The sequence below is a fragment of the Haliotis asinina genome, chromosome 3 (genome assembly GCF_037392515.1).
Source record: "Haliotis asinina isolate JCU_RB_2024 chromosome 3, JCU_Hal_asi_v2, whole genome shotgun sequence".
Classification (NCBI taxonomy): domain Eukaryota; kingdom Metazoa; phylum Mollusca; class Gastropoda; order Lepetellida; family Haliotidae; genus Haliotis; species Haliotis asinina.
Genome location: NC_090282.1, coordinates 8,368,731 through 8,389,061, shown reverse-complemented (window position 1 = coordinate 8,389,061; position 20,331 = coordinate 8,368,731). Strand labels below are relative to the sequence as shown.

The window sequence follows — 20,331 nt, the reverse complement described above, 5'->3', positions numbered from 1 at the left end:
GAGTTCACATCAAGAAGTATACATATGTCATGCGTACAGTCAGAAGTAAAATACATGCATCTAAAGTCCTAGATTTATCTTCATGTACATCCCAGTGTCCACATCTTCCAATAAATACATCAGGTAAGCCAATGTGTCATTGCGCAAGACTATCCCACCCCTTACACAACAGTTGTTGAAACACACCACCAGACGTTTCCCTCGGCAAGGGCACATAACTTCCACCACATCAGTCACATCTTAAAGTGAGCCCCATCTCGTCAGTTCCGTCTCTGTGGCGCAATCGGTTAGCGCGTTCGGCTGTTAACCGAAAGGTTGGTGGTTCAAGCCCACCCAGGGACGCACTTGCTTTTTGTAAACATCAGTACTTGATATTTCGCTCTTTTGGATTTTACAGATGTTTGTAGTTGACGCAAATACATGCTACAATACGATATATCAGTTTAAACAAGTCTCTAACACACTTGATATACATGTATTCATTAATGTCAGGTCGTCATTCTCATGCACAAGAACTCAATGCACAAAAACGGCAGGAATACAGCCAGCATTCAGTCCTTTAACATTGCCTGTAAAATATCAGCTTCCAATGTGGTCTAGTGGTTAGGATTCCTGGCTTTCACCCAGGCGGCCCGGGTTCGATTCCCGGCATTGGAACAAATTCTTTTACCATCTGACAACAAATTGAGTTCAATTTCAAGAAGTATATATTAGTCACGTGCAAAGTCAAAAGTAAAAGGCATGCATTTTACGTCATAGGAACAAATTCCTGGCTTTGCAACAATTAATTCATCTCACAAGAAAGTGAGTTCACATCAAGAAGTATACATTTGTCATGCGTACAGTCAGAAGTAAAATACATGCATCTAAAGTCCTAGATTTATCTTCATGTACATCCCAGTGTCCACATCTTCCAATAAATACATCAGGTAAGCCAATGTGTCATTGCGCAAGACTATCCCACCCCTTACACAACAGTTGTTGAAACACACCACCAGACGTTTCCCTCGGCAAGGGCACATAACTTCCACCACATCAGTCACATCTTAAAGTGAGCCCCATCTCGTCAGTTCCGTCTCTGTGGCGCAATCGGTTAGCGCGTTCGGCTGTTAACCGAAAGGTTGGTGGTTCAAGCCCACCCAGGGACGCACTTGCTTTTTGTAAACATCAGTACTTGATATTTCGCTCTTTTGGATTTTACAGATGTTTGTAGTTGACGCAAATACATGCTACAATACGATATATCAGTTTAAACAAGTCTCTAACACACTTGATATACATGTATTCATTAATGTCAGGTCGTCATTCTCATGCACAAGAACTCAATGCACAAAAACGGCAGGAATACAGCCAGCATTCAGTCCTTCAACATTGCCTGTAAAATATCAGCTTCCAATGTGGTCTAGTGGTTAGGATTCCTGGCTTTCACCCAGGCGGCCCGGGTTCGATTCCCGGCATTGGAACAAATTCTTTTACCATCTGACAAGAAATTGAGTTCAATTTCAAGAAGTATATATTAGTCACGTACAAAGTCAAAAGTAAAAGGCATGCATTTTACGTCATAGGAACAAATTCCTGGCTTTGGAACAATTAATTCATCTCACAAGAAAGTGAGTTCACATCAAGAAGTATACATATGTCATGCGTACAGTCAGAAGTAAAATACATGCATCTAAAGTCCTAGATTTATCTTCATGTACATCCCAGTGTCCACATCTTCCAATAAATACATCAGGTAAGCCAATGTGTCATTGCGCAAGACTATCCCACCCCTTACACAACAGTTGTTGAAACACACCACCAGACGTTTCCCTCGGCAAGGGCACATAACTTCCACCACATCAGTCACATCTTAAAGTGAGCCCCATCTCGTCAGTTCCGTCTCTGTGGCGCAATCGGTTAGCGCGTTCGGCTGTTAACCGAAAGGTTGGTGGTTCAAGCCCACCCAGGGACGCACTTGCTTTTTGTAAACATCAGTACTTGATATTTCGCTCTTTTTGATTTTACAGATGTTTGTAGTTGACGCAAATACATGCTACAATACGATATATCAGTGTAAACAAGTCTCTAACACACTTGATATACATGTATTCATTAATGTCAGGTCGTCATTCTCATGCACAAGAACTCAATGCACAAAGACGGCAGGAATACAGCCAGCATTCAGTCCTTCAACATTGCCTGTAAAATATCAGCTTCCAATGTGGTCTAGTGGTTAGGATTCCTGGCTTTCACCCAGGCGGCCCGGGTTCGATTCCCGGCATTGGAACAAATTCTTTTACCATCTGACAACAAATTGAGTTCAATTTCAAGAAGTATATATTAGTCACGTACAAAGTCAAAAGTAAAAGGCATGCATTTTACGTCATAGGAACAAATTCCTGGCTTTGGAACAATTAATTCATCTCACAAGAAAGTGAGTTCACATCAAGAAGTATACATATGTCATGCGTACAGTCAGAAGTAAAATACATGCATCTAAAGTCCTAGATTTATCTTCATGTACATCCCAGTGTCCACATCTTCCAATAAATACATCAGGTAAGCCAATGTGTCATTGCGCAAGACTATCCCACCCCTTACACAACAGTTGTTGAAACACACCACCAGACGTTTCCCTCGGCAAGGGCACATAACTTCCACCACATCAGTCACATCTTAAAGTGAGCCCCATCTCGTCAGTTCCGTCTCTGTGGCGCAATCGGTTAGCGCGTTCGGCTGTTAACCGAAAGGTTGGTGGTTCAAGCCCACCCAGGGACGCACTTGCTTTTTGTAAACATCAGTACTTGATATTTCGCTCTTTTGGATTTTACAGATGTTTGTAGTTGACGCAAATACATGCTACAATACGATATATCAGTTTAAACAAGTCTCTAACACACTTGATATACATGTATTCATTAATGTCAGGTCGTCATTCTCATGCACAAGAACTCAATGCACAAAAACGGCAGGAATACAGCCAGCATTCAGTCCTTCAACATTGCCTGTAAAATATCAGCTTCCAATGTGGTCTAGTGGTTAGGATTCCTGGCTTTCACCCAGGCGGCCCGGGTTCGATTCCCGGCATTGGAACAAATTCTTTTACCATCTGACAAGAAATTGAGTTCAATTTCAAGAAGTATATATTAGTCACGTGCAAAGTCAAAAGTAAAAGGCATGCATTTTACGTCATAGGAACAAATTCCTGGCTTTGGAACAATTAATTCATCTCACAAGAAAGTGAGTTCACATCAAGAAGTATACATATGTCATGCGTACAGTCAGAAGTAAAATACATGCATCTAAAGTCCTAGATTTATCTTCATGTACATCCCAGTGTCCACATCTTCCAATAAATACATCAGGTAAGCCAATGTGTCATTGCGCAAGACTATCCCACCCCTTACACAACAGTTGTTGAAACACACCACCAGACGTTTCCCTCGGCAAGGGCACATAACTTCCACCACATCAGTCACATCTTAAAGTGAGCCCCATCTCGTCAGTTCCGTCTCTGTGGCGCAATCGGTTAGCGCGTTCGGCTGTTAACCGAAAGGTTGGTGGTTCAAGCCCACCCAGGGACGCACTTGCTTTTTGTAAACATCAGTACTTGATATTTCGCTCTTTTGGATTTTACAGATGTTTGTAGTTGACGCAAATACATGCTACAATACGATATATCAGTTTAAACAAGTCTCTAACACACTTGATATACATGTATTCATTAATGTCAGGTCGTCATTCTCATGCACAAGAACTCTGTGCACAAAAACGGCAGGAATACAGCCAGCATTCAGTCCTTCAACATTGCCTGTAAAATATCAGCTTCCAATGTGGTCTAGTGGTTAGGATTCCTGGCTTTCACCCAGGCGGCCCGGGTTCGATTCCCGGCATTGGAACAAATTCTTTTACCATCTGACAAGAAATTGAGTTCAATTTCAAGAAGTATATATTAGTCACGTACAAAGTCAAAAGTAAAAGGCATGCATTTTACGTCATAGGAACAAATTCCTGGCTTTGGAACAATTAATTCATCTCACAAGAAAGTGAGTTCACATCAAGAAGTATACATATGTCATGCGTACAGTCAGAAGTAAAATACATGCATCTAAAGTCCTAGATTTATCTTCATGTACATCCCAGTGTCCACATCTTCCAATAAATACATCAGGTAAGCCAATGTGTCATTGCGCAAGACTATCCCACCCCTTACACAACAGTTGTTGAAACACACCACCAGACGTTTCCCTCGGCAAGGGCACATAACTTCCACCACATCAGTCACATCTTAAAGTGAGCCCCATCTCGTCAGTTCCGTCTCTGTGGCGCAATCGGTTAGCGCGTTCGGCTGTTAACCGAAAGGTTGGTGGTTCAAGCCCACCCAGGGACGCACTTGCTTTTTGTAAACATCAGTACTTGATATTTCGCTCTTTTTGATTTTACAGATGTTTGTAGTTGACGCAAATACATGCTACAATACGATATATCAGTTTAAACAAGTCTCTAACACACTTGATATACATGTATTCATTAATGTCAGGTCGTCATTCTCATGCACAAGAACTCAATGCACAAAGACGGCAGGAATACAGCCAGCATTCAGTCCTTTAACATTGCCTGTAAAATATCAGCTTCCAATGTGGTCTAGTGGTTAGGATTCCTGGCTTTCACCCAGGCGGCCCGGGTTCGATTCCCGGCATTGGAACAAATTCTTTTACCATCTGACAAGAAATTGAGTTCAATTTCAAGAAGTATATATTAGTCACGTGCAAAGTCAAAAGTAAAAGGCATGCATTTTACGTCATAGGAACAAATTCCTGGCTTTGCAACAATTAATTCATCTCACAAGAAAGTGAGTTCACATCAAGAAGTATACATTTGTCATGCGTACAGTCAGAAGTAAAATACATGCATCTAAAGTCCTAGATTTATCTTCATGTACATCCCAGTGTCCACATCTTCCAATAAATACATCAGGTAAGCCAATGTGTCATTGCGCAAGACTATCCCACCCCTTACACAACAGTTGTTGAAACACACCACCAGACGTTTCCCTCGGCAAGGGCACATAACTTCCACCACATCAGTCACATCTTAAAGTGAGCCCCATCTCGTCAGTTCCGTCTCTGTGGCGCAATCGGTTAGCGCGTTCGGCTGTTAACCGAAAGGTTGGTGGTTCAAGCCCACCCAGGGACGCACTTGCTTTTTGTAAACATCAGTACTTGATATTTCGCTCTTTTGGATTTTACAGATGTTTGTAGTTGACGCAAATACATGCTACAATACGATATATCAGTTTAAACAAGTCTCTAACACACTTGATATACATGTATTCATTAATGTCAGGTCGTCATTCTCATGCACAAGAACTCAATGCACAAAAACGGCAGGAATACAGCCAGCATTCAGTCCTTCAACATTGCCTGTAAAATATCAGCTTCCAATGTGGTCTAGTGGTTAGGATTCCTGGCTTTCACCCAGGCGGCCCGGGTTCGATTCCCGGCATTGGAACAAATTCTTTTACCATCTGACAAGAAATTGAGTTCAATTTCAAGAAGTATATATTAGTCACGTACAAAGTCAAAAGTAAAAGGCATGCATTTTACGTCATAGGAACAAATTCCTGGCTTTGGAACAATTAATTCATCTCACAAGAAAGTGAGTTCACATCAAGAAGTATACATATGTCATGCGTACAGTCAGAAGTAAAATACATGCATCTAAAGTCCTAGATTTATCTTCATGTACATCCCAGTGTCCACATCTTCCAATAAATACATCAGGTAAGCCAATGTGTCATTGCGCAAGACTATCCCACCCCTTACACAACAGTTGTTGAAACACACCACCAGACGTTTCCCTCGGCAAGGGCACATAACTTCCACCACATCAGTCACATCTTAAAGTGAGCCCCATCTCGTCAGTTCCGTCTCTGTGGCGCAATCGGTTAGCGCGTTCGGCTGTTAACCGAAAGGTTGGTGGTTCAAGCCCACCCAGGGACGCACTTGCTTTTTGTAAACATCAGTACTTGATATTTCGCTCTTTTGGATTTTACAGATGTTTGTAGTTGACGCAAATACATGCTACAATACGATATATCAGTGTAAACAAGTCTCTAACACACTTGATATACATGTATTCATTAATGTCAGGTCGTCATTCTCATGCACAAGAACTCAATGCACAAAGACGGCAGGAATACAGCCAGCATTCAGTCCTTCAACATTGCCTGTAAAATATCAGCTTCCAATGTGGTCTAGTGGTTAGGATTCCTGGCTTTCACCCAGGCGGCCCGGGTTCGATTCCCGGCATTGGAACAAATTCTTTTACCATCTGACAAGAAATTGAGTTCAATTTCAAGAAGTATATATTAGTCACGTGCAAAGTCAAAAGTAAAAGGCATGCATTTTACGTCATAGGAACAAATTCCTGGCTTTGGAACAATTAATTCATCTCACAAGAAAGTGAGTTCACATCAAGAAGTATACATTTGTCATGCGTACAGTCAGAAGTAAAATACATGCATCTAAAGTCCTAGATTTATCTTCATGTACATCCCAGTGTCCACATCTTCCAATAAATACATCAGGTAAGCCAATGTGTCATTGCGCAAGACTATCCCACCCCTTACACAACAGTTGTTGAAACACACCACCAGACGTTTCCCTCGGCAAGGGCACATAACTTCCACCACATCAGTCACATCTTAAAGTGAGCCCCATCTCGTCAGTTCCGTCTCTGTGGCGCAATCGGTTAGCGCGTTCGGCTGTTAACCGAAAGGTTGGTGGTTCAAGCCCACCCAGGGACGCACTTGCTTTTTGTAAACATCAGTACTTGATATTTCGCTCTTTTGGATTTTACAGATGTTTGTAGTTGACGCAAATACATGCTACAATACGATATATCAGTTTAAACAAGTCTCTAACACACTTGATATACATGTATTCATTAATGTCAGGTCGTCATTCTCATGCACAAGAACTCAATGCACAAAGACGGCAGGAATACAGCCAGCATTCAGTCCTTCAACATTGCCTGTAAAATATCAGCTTCCAATGTGGTCTAGTGGTTAGGATTCCTGGCTTTCACCCAGGCGGCCCGGGTTCGATTCCCGGCATTGGAACAAATTCTTTTACCATCTGACAAGAAATTGAGTTCAATTTCAAGAAGTATATATTAGTCACGTGCAAAGTCAAAAGTAAAAGGCATGCATTTTACGTCATAGGAACAAATTCCTGGCTTTGGAACAATTAATTCATCTCACAAGAAAGTGAGTTCACATCAAGAAGTATACATTTGTCATGCGTACAGTCAGAAGTAAAATACATGCATCTAAAGTCCTAGATTTATCTTCATGTACATCCCAGTGTCCACATCTTCCAATAAATACATCAGGTAAGCCAATGTGTCATTGCGCAAGACTATCCCACCCCTTACACAACAGTTGTTGAAACACACCACCAGACGTTTCCCTCGGCAAGGGCACATAACTTCCACCACATCAGTCACATCTTAAAGTGAGCCCCATCTCGTCAGTTCCGTCTCTGTGGCGCAATCGGTTAGCGCGTTCGGCTGTTAACCGAAAGGTTGGTGGTTCAAGCCCACCCAGGGACGCACTTGCTTTTTGTAAACATCAGTACTTGATATTTCGCTCTTTTGGATTTTACAGATGTTTGTAGTTGACGCAAATACATGCTACAATACGATATATCAGTTTAAACAAGTCTCTAACACACTTGATATACATGTATTCATTAATGTCATGTCGTCATTCTCATGCACAAGAACTCAATGCACAAAAACGGCAGGAAAACAGCCAGCATTCAGTCCTTCAACATTGCCTGTAAAATATCAGCTTCCAATGTGGTCTAGTGGTTAGGATTCCTGGCTTTCACCCAGGCGGCCCGGGTTCGATTCCCGGCATTGGAACAAATTCTTTTACCATCTGACAAGAAATTGAGTTCAATTTCAAGAAGTATATATTAGTCACGTGCAAAGTCAAAAGTAAAAGGCATGCATTTTACGTCATAGGAACAAATTCCTGGCTTTGGAACAATTAATTCATCTCACAAGAAAGTGAGTTCACATCAAGAAGTATACATATGTCATGCGTACAGTCAGAAGTAAAATACATGCATCTAAAGTCCTAGATTTATCTTCATGTACATCCCAGTGTCCACATCTTCCAATAAATACATCAGGTAAGCCAATGTGTCATTGCGCAAGACTATCCCACCCCTTACACAACAGTTGTTGAAACACACCACCAGACGTTTCCCTCGGCAAGGGCACATAACTTCCACCACATCAGTCACATCTTAAAGTGAGCCCCATCTCGTCAGTTCCGTCTCTGTGGCGCAATCGGTTAGCGCGTTCGGCTGTTAACCGAAAGGTTGGTGGTTCAAGCCCACCCAGGGACGCACTTGCTTTTTGTAAACATCAGTACTTGATATTTCGCTCTTTTGGATTTTACAGATGTTTGTAGTTGACGCAAATACATGCTACAATACGATATATCAGTTTAAACAAGTCTCTAACACACTTGATATACATGTATTCATTAATGTCAGGTCGTCATTCTCATGCACAAGAACTCAATGCACAAAGACGGCATGAAAACAGCCAGCATTCAGTCCTTCAACATTGCCTGTAAAATATCAGCTTCCAATGTGGTCTAGTGGTTAGGATTCCTGGCTTTCACCCAGGCGGCCCGGGTTCGATTCCCGGCATTGGAACAAATTCTTTTACCATCTGACAAGAAATTGAGTTCAATTTCAAGAAGTATATATTAGTCACGTGCAAAGTCAAAAGTAAAAGGCATGCATTTTACGTCATAGGAACAAATTCCTGGCTTTGGAACAATTAATTCATCTCACAAGAAAGTGAGTTCACATCAAGAAGTATACATATGTCATGCGTACAGTCAGAAGTAAAATACATGCATCTAAAGTCCTAGATTTATCTTCATGTACATCCCAGTGTCCACATCTTCCAATAAATACATCAGGTAAGCCAATGTGTCATTGCGCAAGACTATCCCACCCCTTACACAACAGTTGTTGAAACACACCACCAGACGTTTCCCTCGGCAAGGGCACATAACTTCCACCACATCAGTCACATCTTAAAGTGAGCCCCATCTCGTCAGTTCCGTCTCTGTGGCGCAATCGGTTAGCGCGTTCGGCTGTTAACCGAAAGGTTGGTGGTTCAAGCCCACCCAGGGACGCACTTGCTTTTTGTAAACATCAGTACTTGATATTTCGCTCTTTTGGATTTTACAGATGTTTGTAGTTGACGCAAATACATGCTACAATACGATATATCAGTTTAAACAAGTCTCTAACACACTTGATATACATGTATTCATTAATGTCAGGTCGTCATTCTCTTGCACAAGAACTCTGTGCACAAAGACGGCAGGAATACAGCCAGCATTCAGTCCTTTAACATTGCCTGAAAAATATCAGCTTCCAATGTGGTCTAGTGGTTAGGATTCCTGGCTTTCACCCAGGCGGCCCGGGTTCGATTCCCGGCATTGGAACAAATTCTTTTACCATCTGACAAGAAATTGAGTTCAATTTCAAGAAGTATATACTAGTCACGTGCAAAGTCAAAAGTAAAAGGCATGCATATTACGTCATAGGAATAAATTCCTGGCTTTGGAACAATTAATTCATCTCACAAGAAAGTGAGTTCACATCAAGAAGTATACATATGTCATGCGTACAGTCAGAAGTAAAATACATGCATCTAAAGTCCTAGATTTATCTTCATGTACATCCCAGTGTCCACATCTTCCAATAAATACATCAGGTAAGCCAATGTGTCATTGCGCAAGACTATCCCACCCCTTACACAACAGTTGTTGAAACACACCACCAGACGTTTCCCTCGGCAAGGGCACATAACTTCCACCACATCAGTCACATCTTAAAGTGAGCCCCATCTCGTCAGTTCCGTCTCTGTGGCGCAATCGGTTAGCGCGTTCGGCTGTTAACCGAAAGGTTGGTGGTTCAAGCCCACCCAGGGACGCACTTGCTTTTTGTAAACATCAGTACTTGATATTTCGCTCTTTTGGATTTTACAGATGTTTGTAGTTGACGCAAATACATGCTACAATACGATATATCAGTTTAAACAAGTCTCTAACACACTTGATATACATGTATTCATTAATGTCAGGTCGTCATTCTCATGCACAAGAACTCTGTGCACAAAGACGGCAGGAATACAGCCAGCATTCAGTCCTTCAACATTGCCTGTAAAATATCAGCTTCCAATGTGGTCTAGTGGTTAGGATTCCTGGCTTTCACCCAGGCGGCCCGGGTTCGATTCCCGGCATTGGAACAAATTCTTTTACCATCTGACAAGAAATTGAGTTCAATTTCAAGAAGTATATATTAGTCACGTGCAAAGTCAAAAGTAAAAGGCATGCATTTTACGTCATAGGAATAAATTCCTGGCTTTGGAACAATTAATTCATCTCACAAGAAAGTGAGTTCACATCAAGAAGTATACATATGTCATGCGTACAGTCAGAAGTAAAATACATGCATCTAAAGTCCTAGATTTATCTTCATGTACATCCCAGTGTCCACATCTTCCAATACATACATCAGGTAAGCCAATGTGTCATTGCGCAAGACTATCCCACCCCTTACACAACAGTTGTTGAAACACACCACCAGACGTTTCCCTCGGCAAGGGCACATAACTTCCACCACATCAGTCACATCTTAAAGTGAGCCCCATCTCGTCAGTTCCGTCTCTGTGGCGCAATCGGTTAGCGCGTTCGGCTGTTAACCGAAAGGTTGGTGGTTCAAGCCCACCCAGGGACGCACTTGCTTTTTGTAAACATCAGTACTTGATATTTCGCTCTTTTGGATTTTACAGATGTTTGTAGTTGACGCAAATACATGCTACAATACGATATATCAGTTTAAACAAGTCTCTAACACACTTGATATACATGTATTCATTAATGTCAGGTCGTCATTCTCATGCACAAGAACTCAATGCACAAAAACGGCAGGAATACAGCCAGCATTCAGTCCTTCAACATTGCCTGTAAAATATCAGCTTCCAATGTGGTCTAGTGGTTAGGATTCCTGGCTTTCACCCAGGCGGCCCGGGTTCGATTCCCGGCATTGGAACAAATTCTTTTACCATCTGACAAGAAATTGAGTTCAATTTCAAGAAGTATATATTAGTCACGTGCAAAGTCAAAAGTAAAAGGCATGCATTTTACGTCATAGGAATAAATTCCTGGCTTTGGAACAATTAATTCATCTCACAAGAAAGTGAGTTCACATCAAGAAGTATACATTTGTCATGCGTACAGTCAGAAGTAAAATACATGCATCTAAAGTCCTAGATTTATCTTCATGTACATCCCAGTGTCCACATCTTCCAATAAATACATCAGGTAAGCCAATGTGTCATTGCGCAAGACTATCCCACCCCTTACACAACAGTTGTTGAAACACACCACCAGACGTTTCCCTCGGCAAGGGCACATAACTTCCACCACATCAGTCACATCTTAAAGTGAGCCCCATCTCGTCAGTTCCGTCTCTGTGGCGCAATCGGTTAGCGCGTTCGGCTGTTAACCGAAAGGTTGGTGGTTCAAGCCCACCCAGGGACGCACTTGCTTTTTGTAAACATCAGTACTTGATATTTCGCTCTTTTGGATTTTACAGATGTTTGTAGTTGACGCAAATACATGCTACAATACGATATATCAGTTTAAACAAGTCTCTAACACACTTGATATACATGTATTCATTAATGTCAGGTCGTCATTCTCATGCACAAGAACTCAATGCACAAAAACGGCAGGAATACAGCCAGCATTCAGTCCTTCAACATTGCCTGTAAAATATCAGCTTCCAATGTGGTCTAGTGGTTAGGATTCCTGGCTTTCACCCAGGCGGCCCGGGTTCGATTCCCGGCATTGGAACAAATTCTTTTACCATCTGACAAGAAATTGAGTTCAATTTCAAGAAGTATATATTAGTCACGTGCAAAGTCAAAAGTAAAAGGCATGCATTTTACGTCATAGGAATAAATTCCTGGCTTTGGAACAATTAATTCATCTCACAAGAAAGTGAGTTCACATCAAGAAGTATACATTTGTCATGCGTACAGTCAGAAGTAAAATACATGCATCTAAAGTCCTAGATTTATCTTCATGTACATCCCAGTGTCCACATCTTCCAATAAATACATCAGGTAAGCCAATGTGTCATTGCGCAAGACTATCCCACCCCTTACACAACAGTTGTTGAAACACACCACCAGACGTTTCCCTCGGCAAGGGCACATAACTTCCACCACATCAGTCACATCTTAAAGTGAGCCCCATCTCGTCAGTTCCGTCTCTGTGGCGCAATCGGTTAGCGCGTTCGGCTGTTAACCGAAAGGTTGGTGGTTCAAGCCCACCCAGGGACGCACTTGCTTTTTGTAAACATCAGTACTTGATATTTCGCTCTTTTGGATTTTACAGATGTTTGTAGTTGACGCAAATACATGCTACAATACGATATATCAGTTTAAACAAGTCTCTAACACACTTGATATACATGTATTCATTAATGTCAGGTCGTCATTCTCATGCACAAGAACTCTGTGCACAAAGACGGCAGGAATACAGCCAGCATTCAGTCCTTCAACATTGCCTGTAAAGTATCAGCTTCCAATGTGGTCTAGTGGTTAGGATTCCTGGCTTTCACCCAGACGGCCCGGGTTCTATTCCCGGCATTGGAACAAATTCTTTTACCATCTGACAAGAAATTGAGTTCAATTTCAAGAAGTATATATTAGTCACGTGCAAAGTCAAAAGTAAAAGGCATGCATTTTACGTCATAGGAATAAATTCCTGGCTTTGGAACAATTAATTCATCTCACAAGAAAGTGAGTTCACATCAAGAAGTATACATATGTCATGCGTACAGTCAGAAGTAAAATACATGCATCTAAAGTCCTAGATTTATCTTCATGTACATCCCAGTGTCCACATCTTCCAATAAATACATCAGGTAAGCCAATGTGTCATTGCGCAAGACTATCCCACCCCTTACACAACAGTTGTTGAAACACACCACCAGACGTTTCCCTCGGCAAGGGCACATAACTTCCACCACATCAGTCACATCTTAAAGTGAGCCCCATCTCGTCAGTTCCGTCTCTGTGGCGCAATCGGTTAGCGCGTTCGGCTGTTAACCGAAAGGTTGGTGGTTCAAGCCCACCCAGGGACGCACTTGCTTTTTGTAAACATCAGTACTTGATATTTCGCTCTTTTGGATTTTACAGATGTTTGTAGTTGACGCAAATACATGCTACAATACGATATATCAGTTTAAACAAGTCTCTAACACACTTGATATACATGTATTCATTAATGTCAGGTCGTCATTCTCATGCACAAGAACTCAATGCACAAAAACGGCAGGAATACAGCCAGCATTCAGTCCTTCAACATTGCCTGTAAAATATCAGCTTCCAATGTGGTCTAGTGGTTAGGATTCCTGGCTTTCACCCAGGCGGCCCGGGTTCGATTCCCGGCATTGGAACAAATTCTTTTACCATCTGACAAGAAATTGAGTTCAATTTCAAGAAGTATATATTAGTCACGTGCAAAGTCAAAAGTAAAAGGCATGCATTTTACGTCATAGGAATAAATTCCTGGCTTTGGAACAATTAATTCATCTCACAAGAAAGTGAGTTCACATCAAGAAGTATACATTTGTCATGCGTACAGTCAGAAGTAAAATACATGCATCTAAAGTCCTAGATTTATCTTCATGTACATCCCAGTGTCCACATCTTCCAATAAATACATCAGGTAAGCCAATGTGTCATTGCGCAAGACTATCCCACCCCTTACACAACAGTTGTTGAAACACACCACCAGACGTTTCCCTCGGCAAGGGCACATAACTTCCACCACATCAGTCACATCTTAAAGTGAGCCCCATCTCGTCAGTTCCGTCTCTGTGGCGCAATCGGTTAGCGCGTTCGGCTGTTAACCGAAAGGTTGGTGGTTCAAGCCCACCCAGGGACGCACTTGCTTTTTGTAAACATCAGTACTTGATATTTCGCTCTTTTGGATTTTACAGATGTTTGTAGTTGACGCAAATACATGCTACAATACGATATATCAGTTTAAACAAGTCTCTAACACACTTGATATACATGTATTCATTAATGTCAGGTCGTCATTCTCATGCACAAGAACTCAATGCACAAAAACGGCAGGAATACAGCCAGCATTCAGTCCTTCAACATTGCCTGTAAAATATCAGCTTCCAATGTGGTCTAGTGGTTAGGATTCCTGGCTTTCACCCAGGCGGCCCGGGTTCGATTCCCGGCATTGGAACAAATTCTTTTACCATCTGACAAGAAATTGAGTTCAATTTCAAGAAGTATATATTAGTCACGTGCAAAGTCAAAAGTAAAAGGCATGCATTTTACGTCATAGGAATAAATTCCTGGCTTTGGAACAATTAATTCATCTCACAAGAAAGTGAGTTCACATCAAGAAGTATACATATGTCATGCGTACAGTCAGAAGTAAAATACATGCATCTAAAGTCCTAGATTTATCTTCATGTACATCCCAGTGTCCACATCTTCCAATAAATACATCAGGTAAGCCAATGTGTCATTGCGCAAGACTATCCCACCCCTTACACAACAGTTGTTGAAACACACCACCAGACGTTTCCCTCGGCAAGGGCACATAACTTCCACCACATCAGTCACATCTTAAAGTGAGCCCCATCTCGTCAGTTCCGTCTCTGTGGCGCAATCGGTTAGCGCGTTCGGCTGTTAACCGAAAGGTTGGTGGTTCAAGCCCACCCAGGGACGCACTTGCTTTTTGTAAACATCAGTACTTGATATTTCGCTCTTTTGGATTTTACAGATGTTTGTAGTTGACGCAAATACATGCTACAATACGATATATCAGTTTAAACAAGTCTCTAACACACTTGATATACATGTATTCATTAATGTCAGGTCGTCATTCTCATGCACAAGAACTCAATGCACAAAGACGGCATGAAAACAGCCAGCATTCAGTCCTTCAACATTGCCTGTAAAATATCAGCTTCCAATGTGGTCTAGTGGTTAGGATTCCTGGCTTTTACCCAGGCGGCCCGGGTTCGATTCCCGGCATTGGAACAAATTCTTTTACCATCTGACAAGAAATTGAGTTCAATTTCAATAAGTATATATTAGTCACGTGCAAAGTCAAAAGTAAAAGGCATGCATTTTACGTCATAGGAACAAATTCCTGGCTTTGGAACAATTAATTCATCTCACAAGAAAGTGAGTTCACATCAAGAAGTATACATATGTCATGCGTACAGTCAGAAGTAAAATACATGCATCTAAAGTCCTAGATTTATCTTCATGTACATCCCAGTGTCCACATCTTCCAATAAATACATCAGGTAAGCCAATGTGTCATTGCGCAAGACTATCCCACCCCTTACACAACAGTTGTTGAAACACACCACCAGACGTTTCCCTCGGCAAGGGCACATAACTTCCACCACATCAGTCACATCTTAAAGTGAGCCCCATCTCGTCAGTTCCGTCTCTGTGGCGCAATCGGTTAGCGCGTTCGGCTGTTAACCGAAAGGTTGGTGGTTCAAGCCCACCCAGGGACGCACTTGCTTTTTGTAAACATCAGTACTTGATATTTCGCTCTTTTGGATTTTACAGATGTTTGTAGTTGACGCAAATACATGCTACAATACGATATATCAGTTTAAACAAGTCTCTAACACACTTGATATACATGTATTCATTAATGTCAGGTCGTCATTCTCATGCACAAGAACTCAATGCACAAAGACGGCATGAAAACAGCCAGCATTCAGTCCTTCAACATTGCCTGTAAAATATCAGCTTCCAATGTGGTCTAGTGGTTAGGATTCCTGGCTTTCACCCAGGCGGCCCGGGTTCGATTCCCGGCATTGGAACAAATTCTTTTACCATCTGACAAGAAATTGAGTTCAATTTCAATAAGTATATATTAGTCACGTGCAAAGTCAAAAGTAAAAGGCATGCATTTTACGTCATAGGAACAAATTCCTGGCTTTGGAACAATTAATTCATCTCACAAGAAAGTGAGTTCACATCAAGAAGTATACATATGTCATGCGTACAGTCAGAAGTAAAATACATGCATCTAAAGTCCTAGATTTATCTTCATGTACATCCCAGTGTCCACATCTTCCAATAAATACATCAGGTAAGCCAATGTGTCATTGCGCAAGACTATCCCACCCCTTACACAACAGTTGTTGAAACACACCACCAGACGTTTCCCTCGGCAAGGGCACATAACTTCCACCACATCAGTCACATCTTAAAGTGAGCCCCATCTCGTCAGTTCCGTCTCTGTGGCGCAATCGGTTAGCGCGTTCGGCTGTTAACCGAAAGGTTGGTGGTTCAAGCCCACCCAGGGACGCACTTGCTTTTTGTAAACATCAGTACTTGATATTTCGCTCTTTTGGATTTTACAGATGTTTGTAGTTGACGCAAATACATGCTACAATACGATATATCAGTTTAAACAAGTCTCTAACACACTTGATATACATGTATTCATTAATGTCAGGTCGTCATTCTCATGCACAAGAACTCAATGCACAAAGACGGCATGAAAACAGCCAGCATTCAGTCCTTCAACATTGCCTGTAAAATATCAGCTTCCAATGTGGTCTAGTGGTTAGGATTCCTGGCTTTCACCCAGGCGGCCCGGGTTCGATTCCCGGCATTGGAACAAATTCTTTTACCATCTGACAAGAAATTGAGTTCAATTTCAAGAAGTATATATTAGTCACGTGCAAAGTCAAAAGTAAAAGGCATGCATTTTACGTCATAGGAACAAATTCCTGGCTTTGGAACAATTAATTCATCTCACAAGAAAGTGAGTTCACATCAAGAAGTATACATATGTCATGCGTACAGTCAGAAGTAAAATACATGCATCTAAAGTCCTAGATTTATCTTCATGTACATCCCAGTGTCCACATCTTCCAATAAATACATCAGGTAAGCCAATGTGTCATTGCGCAAGACTATCCCACCCCTTACACAACAGTTGTTGAAACACACCACCAGACGTTTCCCTCGGCAAGGGCACATAACTTCCACCACATCAGTCACATCTTAAAGTGAGCCCCATCTCGTCAGTTCCGTCTCTGTGGCGCAATCGGTTAGCGCGTTCGGCTGTTAACCGAAAGGTTGGTGGTTCAAGCCCACCCAGGGACGCACTTGCTTTTTGTAAACATCAGTACTTGATATTTCGCTCTTTTGGATTTTACAGATGTTTGTAGTTGACGCAAATACATGCTACAATACGATATATCAGTTTAAACAAGTCTCTAACACACTTGATATACATGTATTCATTAATGTCAGGTCGTCATTCTCATGCACAAGAACTCAATGCACAAAGACGGCATGAAAACAGCCAGCATTCAGTCCTTCAACATTGCCTGTAAAATATCAGCTTCCAATGTGGTCTAGTGGTTAGGATTCCTGGCTTTTACCCAGGCGGCCCGGGTTCGATTCCCGGCATTGGAACAAATTCTTTTACCATCTGACAAGAAATTGAGTTCAATTTCAATAAGTATATATTAGTCACGTGCAAAGTCAAAAGTAAAAGGCATGCATTTTACGTCATAGGAACAAATTCCTGGCTTTGGAACAATTAATTCATCTCACAAGAAAGTGAGTTCACATCAAGAAGTATACATATGTCATGCGTACAGTCAGAAGTAAAATACATGCATCTAAAGTCCTAGATTTATCTTCATGTACATCCCAGTGTCCACATCTTCCAATAAATACATCAGGTAAGCCAATGTGTCATTGCGCAAGACTATCCCACCCCTTACACAACAGTTGTTGAAACACACCACCAGACGTTTCCCTCGGCAAGGGCACATAACTTCCACCACATCAGTCACATCTTAAAGTGAGCCCCATCTCGTCAGTTCCGTCTCTGTGGCGCAATCGGTTAGCGCGTTCGGCTGTTAACCGAAAGGTTGGTGGTTCAAGCCCACCCAGGGACGCACTTGCTTTTTGTAAACATCAGTACTTGATATTTCGCTCTTTTGGATTTTACAGATGTTTGTAGTTGACGCAAATACATGCTACAATACGATATATCAGTTTAAACAAGTCTCTAACACACTTGATATACATGTATTCATTAATGTCAGGTCGTCATTCTCATGCACAAGAACTCAATGCACAAAGACGGCATGAAAACAGCCAGCATTCAGTCCTTCAACATTGCCTGTAAAATATCAGCTTCCAATGTGGTCTAGTGGTTAGGATTCCTGGCTTTCACCCAGGCGGCCCGGGTTCGATTCCCGGCATTGGAACAAATTCTTTTACCATCTGACAAGAAATTGAGTTCAATTTCAATAAGTATATATTAGTCACGTGCAAAGTCAAAAGTAAAAGGCATGCATTTTACGTCATAGGAACAAATTCCTGGCTTTGGAACAATTAATTCATCTCACAAGAAAGTGAGTTCACATCAAGAAGTATACATATGTCATGCGTACAGTCAGAAGTAAAATACATGCATCTAAAGTCCTAGATTTATCTTCATGTACATCCCAGTGTCCACATCTTCCAATAAATACATCAGGTAAGCCAATGTGTCATTGCGCAAGACTATCCCACCCCTTACACAACAGTTGTTGAAACACACCACCAGACGTTTCCCTCGGCAAGGGCACATAACTTCCACCACATCAGTCACATCTTAAAGTGAGCCCCATCTCGTCAGTTCCGTCTCTGTGGCGCAATCGGTTAGCGCGTTCGGCTGTTAACCGAAAGGTTGGTGGTTCAAGCCCACCCAGGGACGCACTTGCTTTTTGTAAACATCAGTACTTGATATTTCGCTCTTTTGGATTTTACAGATGTTTGTAGTTGACGCAAATACATGCTACAATACGATATATCAGTTTAAACAAGTCTCTAACACACTTGATATACATGTATTCATTAATGTCAGGTCGTCATTCTCATGCACAAGAACTCAATGCACAAAGACGGCATGAAAACAGCCAGCATTCAGTCCTTCAACATTGCCTGTAAAATATCAGCTTCCAATGTGGTCTAGTGGTTAGGATTCCTGGCTTTCACCCAGGCGGCCCGGGTTCGATTCCCGGCATTGGAACAAATTCTTTTACCATCTGACAAGAAATTGAGTTCAATTTCAAGAAGTATATATTAGTCACGTGCAAAGTCAAAAGTAAAAGGCATGCATTTTACGTCATAGGAACAAATTCCTGGCTTTGGAACAATTAATTCATCTCACAAGAAAGTGAGTTCACATCAAGAAGTATACATATGTCATGCGTACAGTCAGAAGTAAAATACATGCATCTAAAGTCCTAGATTTATCTTCATGTACATCCCAGTGTCCACATCTTCCAATAAATACATCAGGTAAGCCAATGTGTCATTGCGCAAGACTATCCCACCCCTTACACAACAGTTGTTGAAACACACCACCAGACGTTTCCCTCGGCAAGGGCACATAACTTCCACCACATCAGTCACATCTTAAAGTGAGCCCCATCTCGTCAGTTCCGTCTCTGTGGCGCAATCGGTTAGCGCGTTCGGCTGTTAACCGAAAGGTTGGTGGTTCAAGCCCACCCAGGGACGCACTTGCTTTTTGTAAACATCAGTACTTGATATTTCGCTCTTTTGGATTTTACAGATGTTTGTAGTTGACGCAAATACATGCTACAATACGATATATCAGTTTAAACAAGTCTCTAACACACTTGATATACATGTATTCATTAATGTCAGGTCGTCATTCTCATGCACAAGAACTCAATGCACAAAGACGGCATGAAAACAGCCAGCATTCAGTCCTTCAACATTGCCTGTAAAATATCAGCTTCCAATGTGGTCTAGTGGTTAGGATTCCTGGCTTTCACCCAGGCGGCCCGGGTTCGATTCCCGGCATTGGAACAAATTCTTTTACCATCTGACAAGAAATTGAGTTCAATTTCAAGAAGTATATATTAGTCACGTGCAAAGTCAAAAGTAAAAGGCATGCATTTTACGTCATAGGAACAAATTCCTGGCTTTGGAACAATTAATTCATCTCACAAGAAAGTGAGTTCACATCAAGAAGTATACATATGTCATGCGTACAGTCAGAAGTAAAATACATGCATCTAAAGTCCTAGATTTATCTTCATGTACATCCCAGTGTCCACATCTTCCAATAAATACATCAGGTAAGCCAATGTGTCATTGCGCAAGACTATCCCACCCCTTACACAACAGTTGTTGAAA

The 20,331-nt window shown here is 41.6% G+C and overlaps 49 non-coding genes across 49 annotated transcripts; all 49 read left to right on the top strand.

The window, feature by feature from the left end:
* The first annotated feature begins 268 nt into the window (after nucleotides 1-268).
* On the top strand, nucleotides 269-342 carry Trnan-guu (transfer RNA asparagine (anticodon GUU)). The gene has a single exon. It is a non-coding gene; the product is annotated as a tRNA-Asn (tRNA).
* Nucleotides 343-585: 243 nt separating this feature from the next.
* On the top strand, nucleotides 586-657 carry Trnae-uuc (transfer RNA glutamic acid (anticodon UUC)). The gene has a single exon. It is a non-coding gene; the product is annotated as a tRNA-Glu (tRNA).
* Nucleotides 658-1,074: 417 nt separating this feature from the next.
* Trnan-guu (transfer RNA asparagine (anticodon GUU)) lies at nucleotides 1,075-1,148 on the top strand. Its single transcript has one exon. It is a non-coding gene; the product is annotated as a tRNA-Asn (tRNA).
* A 243-nt stretch (nucleotides 1,149-1,391) lies between these two features.
* Nucleotides 1,392-1,463, top strand: Trnae-uuc (transfer RNA glutamic acid (anticodon UUC)). Its single transcript has one exon. It is a non-coding gene; the product is annotated as a tRNA-Glu (tRNA).
* A 417-nt stretch (nucleotides 1,464-1,880) lies between these two features.
* On the top strand, nucleotides 1,881-1,954 carry Trnan-guu (transfer RNA asparagine (anticodon GUU)). Its single transcript has one exon. It is a non-coding gene; the product is annotated as a tRNA-Asn (tRNA).
* Nucleotides 1,955-2,197: 243 nt separating this feature from the next.
* On the top strand, nucleotides 2,198-2,269 carry Trnae-uuc (transfer RNA glutamic acid (anticodon UUC)). The gene has a single exon. It is a non-coding gene; the product is annotated as a tRNA-Glu (tRNA).
* Nucleotides 2,270-2,686: 417 nt separating this feature from the next.
* Nucleotides 2,687-2,760, top strand: Trnan-guu (transfer RNA asparagine (anticodon GUU)). The gene has a single exon. It is a non-coding gene; the product is annotated as a tRNA-Asn (tRNA).
* Nucleotides 2,761-3,003: 243 nt separating this feature from the next.
* Trnae-uuc (transfer RNA glutamic acid (anticodon UUC)) lies at nucleotides 3,004-3,075 on the top strand. Its single transcript has one exon. It is a non-coding gene; the product is annotated as a tRNA-Glu (tRNA).
* Nucleotides 3,076-3,492: 417 nt separating this feature from the next.
* Nucleotides 3,493-3,566, top strand: Trnan-guu (transfer RNA asparagine (anticodon GUU)). Its single transcript has one exon. It is a non-coding gene; the product is annotated as a tRNA-Asn (tRNA).
* A 243-nt stretch (nucleotides 3,567-3,809) lies between these two features.
* On the top strand, nucleotides 3,810-3,881 carry Trnae-uuc (transfer RNA glutamic acid (anticodon UUC)). Its single transcript has one exon. It is a non-coding gene; the product is annotated as a tRNA-Glu (tRNA).
* Nucleotides 3,882-4,298: 417 nt separating this feature from the next.
* On the top strand, nucleotides 4,299-4,372 carry Trnan-guu (transfer RNA asparagine (anticodon GUU)). The gene has a single exon. It is a non-coding gene; the product is annotated as a tRNA-Asn (tRNA).
* Nucleotides 4,373-4,615: 243 nt separating this feature from the next.
* On the top strand, nucleotides 4,616-4,687 carry Trnae-uuc (transfer RNA glutamic acid (anticodon UUC)). The gene has a single exon. It is a non-coding gene; the product is annotated as a tRNA-Glu (tRNA).
* Nucleotides 4,688-5,104: 417 nt separating this feature from the next.
* Trnan-guu (transfer RNA asparagine (anticodon GUU)) lies at nucleotides 5,105-5,178 on the top strand. Its single transcript has one exon. It is a non-coding gene; the product is annotated as a tRNA-Asn (tRNA).
* Nucleotides 5,179-5,421: 243 nt separating this feature from the next.
* Nucleotides 5,422-5,493, top strand: Trnae-uuc (transfer RNA glutamic acid (anticodon UUC)). The gene has a single exon. It is a non-coding gene; the product is annotated as a tRNA-Glu (tRNA).
* A 417-nt stretch (nucleotides 5,494-5,910) lies between these two features.
* On the top strand, nucleotides 5,911-5,984 carry Trnan-guu (transfer RNA asparagine (anticodon GUU)). The gene has a single exon. It is a non-coding gene; the product is annotated as a tRNA-Asn (tRNA).
* Nucleotides 5,985-6,227: 243 nt separating this feature from the next.
* Trnae-uuc (transfer RNA glutamic acid (anticodon UUC)) lies at nucleotides 6,228-6,299 on the top strand. Its single transcript has one exon. It is a non-coding gene; the product is annotated as a tRNA-Glu (tRNA).
* Nucleotides 6,300-6,716: 417 nt separating this feature from the next.
* Trnan-guu (transfer RNA asparagine (anticodon GUU)) lies at nucleotides 6,717-6,790 on the top strand. Its single transcript has one exon. It is a non-coding gene; the product is annotated as a tRNA-Asn (tRNA).
* Nucleotides 6,791-7,033: 243 nt separating this feature from the next.
* On the top strand, nucleotides 7,034-7,105 carry Trnae-uuc (transfer RNA glutamic acid (anticodon UUC)). Its single transcript has one exon. It is a non-coding gene; the product is annotated as a tRNA-Glu (tRNA).
* Nucleotides 7,106-7,522: 417 nt separating this feature from the next.
* Nucleotides 7,523-7,596, top strand: Trnan-guu (transfer RNA asparagine (anticodon GUU)). Its single transcript has one exon. It is a non-coding gene; the product is annotated as a tRNA-Asn (tRNA).
* A 243-nt stretch (nucleotides 7,597-7,839) lies between these two features.
* Trnae-uuc (transfer RNA glutamic acid (anticodon UUC)) lies at nucleotides 7,840-7,911 on the top strand. The gene has a single exon. It is a non-coding gene; the product is annotated as a tRNA-Glu (tRNA).
* A 417-nt stretch (nucleotides 7,912-8,328) lies between these two features.
* Nucleotides 8,329-8,402, top strand: Trnan-guu (transfer RNA asparagine (anticodon GUU)). The gene has a single exon. It is a non-coding gene; the product is annotated as a tRNA-Asn (tRNA).
* Nucleotides 8,403-8,645: 243 nt separating this feature from the next.
* On the top strand, nucleotides 8,646-8,717 carry Trnae-uuc (transfer RNA glutamic acid (anticodon UUC)). The gene has a single exon. It is a non-coding gene; the product is annotated as a tRNA-Glu (tRNA).
* A 417-nt stretch (nucleotides 8,718-9,134) lies between these two features.
* Nucleotides 9,135-9,208, top strand: Trnan-guu (transfer RNA asparagine (anticodon GUU)). The gene has a single exon. It is a non-coding gene; the product is annotated as a tRNA-Asn (tRNA).
* Nucleotides 9,209-9,451: 243 nt separating this feature from the next.
* On the top strand, nucleotides 9,452-9,523 carry Trnae-uuc (transfer RNA glutamic acid (anticodon UUC)). Its single transcript has one exon. It is a non-coding gene; the product is annotated as a tRNA-Glu (tRNA).
* Nucleotides 9,524-9,940: 417 nt separating this feature from the next.
* Nucleotides 9,941-10,014, top strand: Trnan-guu (transfer RNA asparagine (anticodon GUU)). Its single transcript has one exon. It is a non-coding gene; the product is annotated as a tRNA-Asn (tRNA).
* A 243-nt stretch (nucleotides 10,015-10,257) lies between these two features.
* On the top strand, nucleotides 10,258-10,329 carry Trnae-uuc (transfer RNA glutamic acid (anticodon UUC)). The gene has a single exon. It is a non-coding gene; the product is annotated as a tRNA-Glu (tRNA).
* A 417-nt stretch (nucleotides 10,330-10,746) lies between these two features.
* On the top strand, nucleotides 10,747-10,820 carry Trnan-guu (transfer RNA asparagine (anticodon GUU)). Its single transcript has one exon. It is a non-coding gene; the product is annotated as a tRNA-Asn (tRNA).
* Nucleotides 10,821-11,063: 243 nt separating this feature from the next.
* Nucleotides 11,064-11,135, top strand: Trnae-uuc (transfer RNA glutamic acid (anticodon UUC)). Its single transcript has one exon. It is a non-coding gene; the product is annotated as a tRNA-Glu (tRNA).
* A 417-nt stretch (nucleotides 11,136-11,552) lies between these two features.
* Trnan-guu (transfer RNA asparagine (anticodon GUU)) lies at nucleotides 11,553-11,626 on the top strand. Its single transcript has one exon. It is a non-coding gene; the product is annotated as a tRNA-Asn (tRNA).
* Nucleotides 11,627-11,869: 243 nt separating this feature from the next.
* Trnae-uuc (transfer RNA glutamic acid (anticodon UUC)) lies at nucleotides 11,870-11,941 on the top strand. Its single transcript has one exon. It is a non-coding gene; the product is annotated as a tRNA-Glu (tRNA).
* A 417-nt stretch (nucleotides 11,942-12,358) lies between these two features.
* Nucleotides 12,359-12,432, top strand: Trnan-guu (transfer RNA asparagine (anticodon GUU)). Its single transcript has one exon. It is a non-coding gene; the product is annotated as a tRNA-Asn (tRNA).
* A 732-nt stretch (nucleotides 12,433-13,164) lies between these two features.
* Nucleotides 13,165-13,238, top strand: Trnan-guu (transfer RNA asparagine (anticodon GUU)). Its single transcript has one exon. It is a non-coding gene; the product is annotated as a tRNA-Asn (tRNA).
* A 243-nt stretch (nucleotides 13,239-13,481) lies between these two features.
* Trnae-uuc (transfer RNA glutamic acid (anticodon UUC)) lies at nucleotides 13,482-13,553 on the top strand. The gene has a single exon. It is a non-coding gene; the product is annotated as a tRNA-Glu (tRNA).
* Nucleotides 13,554-13,970: 417 nt separating this feature from the next.
* On the top strand, nucleotides 13,971-14,044 carry Trnan-guu (transfer RNA asparagine (anticodon GUU)). Its single transcript has one exon. It is a non-coding gene; the product is annotated as a tRNA-Asn (tRNA).
* Nucleotides 14,045-14,287: 243 nt separating this feature from the next.
* Trnae-uuc (transfer RNA glutamic acid (anticodon UUC)) lies at nucleotides 14,288-14,359 on the top strand. Its single transcript has one exon. It is a non-coding gene; the product is annotated as a tRNA-Glu (tRNA).
* Nucleotides 14,360-14,776: 417 nt separating this feature from the next.
* Trnan-guu (transfer RNA asparagine (anticodon GUU)) lies at nucleotides 14,777-14,850 on the top strand. Its single transcript has one exon. It is a non-coding gene; the product is annotated as a tRNA-Asn (tRNA).
* Nucleotides 14,851-15,093: 243 nt separating this feature from the next.
* Trnak-uuu (transfer RNA lysine (anticodon UUU)) lies at nucleotides 15,094-15,165 on the top strand. Its single transcript has one exon. It is a non-coding gene; the product is annotated as a tRNA-Lys (tRNA).
* Nucleotides 15,166-15,582: 417 nt separating this feature from the next.
* Nucleotides 15,583-15,656, top strand: Trnan-guu (transfer RNA asparagine (anticodon GUU)). The gene has a single exon. It is a non-coding gene; the product is annotated as a tRNA-Asn (tRNA).
* A 243-nt stretch (nucleotides 15,657-15,899) lies between these two features.
* On the top strand, nucleotides 15,900-15,971 carry Trnae-uuc (transfer RNA glutamic acid (anticodon UUC)). Its single transcript has one exon. It is a non-coding gene; the product is annotated as a tRNA-Glu (tRNA).
* Nucleotides 15,972-16,388: 417 nt separating this feature from the next.
* Nucleotides 16,389-16,462, top strand: Trnan-guu (transfer RNA asparagine (anticodon GUU)). Its single transcript has one exon. It is a non-coding gene; the product is annotated as a tRNA-Asn (tRNA).
* Nucleotides 16,463-16,705: 243 nt separating this feature from the next.
* On the top strand, nucleotides 16,706-16,777 carry Trnae-uuc (transfer RNA glutamic acid (anticodon UUC)). The gene has a single exon. It is a non-coding gene; the product is annotated as a tRNA-Glu (tRNA).
* A 417-nt stretch (nucleotides 16,778-17,194) lies between these two features.
* Trnan-guu (transfer RNA asparagine (anticodon GUU)) lies at nucleotides 17,195-17,268 on the top strand. The gene has a single exon. It is a non-coding gene; the product is annotated as a tRNA-Asn (tRNA).
* Nucleotides 17,269-17,511: 243 nt separating this feature from the next.
* Trnak-uuu (transfer RNA lysine (anticodon UUU)) lies at nucleotides 17,512-17,583 on the top strand. The gene has a single exon. It is a non-coding gene; the product is annotated as a tRNA-Lys (tRNA).
* A 417-nt stretch (nucleotides 17,584-18,000) lies between these two features.
* On the top strand, nucleotides 18,001-18,074 carry Trnan-guu (transfer RNA asparagine (anticodon GUU)). Its single transcript has one exon. It is a non-coding gene; the product is annotated as a tRNA-Asn (tRNA).
* Nucleotides 18,075-18,317: 243 nt separating this feature from the next.
* Nucleotides 18,318-18,389, top strand: Trnae-uuc (transfer RNA glutamic acid (anticodon UUC)). The gene has a single exon. It is a non-coding gene; the product is annotated as a tRNA-Glu (tRNA).
* Nucleotides 18,390-18,806: 417 nt separating this feature from the next.
* Nucleotides 18,807-18,880, top strand: Trnan-guu (transfer RNA asparagine (anticodon GUU)). The gene has a single exon. It is a non-coding gene; the product is annotated as a tRNA-Asn (tRNA).
* A 243-nt stretch (nucleotides 18,881-19,123) lies between these two features.
* Nucleotides 19,124-19,195, top strand: Trnae-uuc (transfer RNA glutamic acid (anticodon UUC)). Its single transcript has one exon. It is a non-coding gene; the product is annotated as a tRNA-Glu (tRNA).
* Nucleotides 19,196-19,612: 417 nt separating this feature from the next.
* Trnan-guu (transfer RNA asparagine (anticodon GUU)) lies at nucleotides 19,613-19,686 on the top strand. The gene has a single exon. It is a non-coding gene; the product is annotated as a tRNA-Asn (tRNA).
* A 243-nt stretch (nucleotides 19,687-19,929) lies between these two features.
* On the top strand, nucleotides 19,930-20,001 carry Trnae-uuc (transfer RNA glutamic acid (anticodon UUC)). Its single transcript has one exon. It is a non-coding gene; the product is annotated as a tRNA-Glu (tRNA).
* The last annotated feature ends 330 nt before the right edge of the window (nucleotides 20,002-20,331 follow it).